Source organism: Musa acuminata, unplaced genomic scaffold (genome assembly GCF_036884655.1).
Source record: "Musa acuminata AAA Group cultivar baxijiao unplaced genomic scaffold, Cavendish_Baxijiao_AAA HiC_scaffold_509, whole genome shotgun sequence".
In the NCBI taxonomy this organism is placed as follows: domain Eukaryota; kingdom Viridiplantae; phylum Streptophyta; class Magnoliopsida; order Zingiberales; family Musaceae; genus Musa; species Musa acuminata.
The window spans coordinates 15,001-17,500 of NW_027020754.1; positions in this window are offsets into that span (position 1 = coordinate 15,001).

The window sequence follows — 2,500 nt, forward strand, 5'->3', positions numbered from 1 at the left end:
GCGGCACGCAAGAACAGGCCAAAAACTGGCCAAAACAGCCCAAAAACGGGCCAAAACTGGCCATTTTTTGCTGCGCGAGCGAGCGGAGAGCGGCGAACAGCGAGCGAAGCGCGAGGCAGCACCGTCCCTGCTATACGAAAGCCCCATCCAGCCCTGTGCCACCCGGGGGGTTCCAGGGTGCTGAGATGGCTGACATTTTGCTCCGCTCACGACGGTCACCGCGCCACACAAGAACAGCCCAAAAACAGGCCAAAACAGCCCAAAAACGGGCCAAAACTGGCCATTTTTGGCTGCGCGAGCGAGCGGCGAGCGGCGAACAGCGAGCGAAGCGAGAGGCAGCACCGTCCCTGCTATACGAAAGCCCCATCCAGCCCTGTGCCACCCGGGGGGTTCCAGGGTGCTGAGATGGCTGACGTTTTGCTCCGCTCACGACGGTCACCGCACCACGCAAGAACAGGCCAAAAACTGGCCAAAACAGCCCAAAAACGGGCCAAAACTGGCCATTTTTGGCTGCGCGAGCGAGCGGCGAGCGGCGAACAGCGAGCGAAGCGAGAGGCAGCACCGTCCCTGCTATACGAAAGCCCCATCCAGCCCTGTGCCACCCGGGGGGTTCCAGGGTGCTGAGATGGCTGACGTTTTGCTCCGCTCTCGACGGTCACCGCGCAATGCAAGAACAGGCCAAAAACTGGCCAAAACGGCCCAAAAACGGGCCAAAACTGGCCATTTTTGGCTGCGCGAGCGGCGAGCGGCGGACAGCGAGCGAAGCGAGAGGCAGCACCGTCCCTGCTATACGAAAGCCCCATCCAGCCCTGTGCCACCCGGGGGGTTCCAGGGTGCTAAGATGGCTGACGTTTTGCTCCGCTCTCGACGGTCACCGCGCAATGCAAGAACAGGCCAAAAACTGGCCAAAACGGCCCAAAAACGGGCCAAAACTGGCCATTTTTGGCTGCGCGAGCGAGCGGCGAGCGGCGGACAGCGAGCGAAGCGAGAGGCAGCACCGTCCCTGCTATACGAAAGCCCCATCCAGCCCTGTGCCACCCGGGGGGTTCCAGGGTGCTGAGATGGCTGACGTTTTGCTCCGCTCTCGACGGTCACCGCGCAATGCAAGAACAGGCCAAAAACTGGCCAAAACGGCCCAAAAACGGGCCAAAACTGGCCATTTTTGGCTGCACGAGCGAGCGGCGAGCGGCGGACAGCGAGCGAAGCGAGAGGCAGCACCGTCCCTGCTATACGAAAGCCCCATCCAGCCCTGTGCCACCCGGGGGGTTCCAGGGTGCTGAGATGGCTGACGTTTTGCTCCGCTCTCGACGGTCACCGCGCAATGCAAGAACAGGCCAAAAACTGGCCAAAACGGCCCAAAAACGGGCCAAAACTGGCCATTTTTGGCTGCACGAGCGAGCGGCGAGCGGCGGACAGCGAGCGAAGCGAGAGGCAGCACCGTCCCTGCTATACGAAAGCCCCATCCAGCCCTGTGCCACCCGGGGGGTTCCAGGGTGCTGAGATGGCTGACGTTTTGCTCCGCTCTCGACGGTCACCGCGCAATGCAAGAACAGGCCAAAAACTGGCCAAAACGGCCCAAAAACGGGCCAAAACTGGCCATTTTTGGCTGCACGAGCGAGCGGCGAGCGGCGGACAGCGAGCGAAGCGAGAGGCAGCACCGTCCCTGCTATACGAAAGCCCCATCCAGCCCTGTGCCACCCGGGGGGTTCCAGGGTGCTGAGATGGCTGACGTTTTGCTCCGCTCTCGACGGTCACCGCGCAATGCAAGAACAGGCCAAAAACTGGCCAAAACGGCCCAAAAACGGGCCAAAACTGGCCATTTTTGGCTGCACGAGCGAGCGGCGAGCGGCGGACAGCGAGCGAAGCGAGAGGCAGCACCGTCCCTGCTATACGAAAGCCCCATCCAGCCCTGTGCCACCCGGGGGGTTCCAGGGTGCTGAGATGGCTGACGTTTTGCTCCGCTCTCGACGGTCACCGCGCAATGCAAGAACAGGCCAAAAACTGGCCAAAACGGCCCAAAAACGGGCCAAAACTGGCCATTTTTGGCTGCGCGAGCGAGCGGCGAGCGGCGGACAGCGAGCGAAGCGAGAGGCAGCACCGTCCCTGCTATATACGAAAGCCCCATCCAGCCCTGTGCCACCCGGGGGGTTCCAGGGTGCTGAGATGGCTGACGTTTTGCTCCGCTCACGACGGTCACCGCACCACGCAAGAACGGACCATAAACAGGCCAAAACAGCCCAAAAACGGGCCAAAACTGGTCATTTTTGGCTGCGCGAGCGAGCGGCGAGCGGCGAACAGCGAGCGAAGCGTGAGGCAGCACCGTCCCTGCTATACGAAAGCCCCATCCAGCCCTGTGCCACCCGGGGGGTTCCAGGGTGCTGAGATGGCTGACGTTTTGCTCCGCTCACGACGGTCACCGCGCCATGCAAGAACGGACCAAAAACAGGCCAAAACAGCCCAAAAACGGGCCAAAACTGGCCATTTTTGGCTGAGCGAGCGA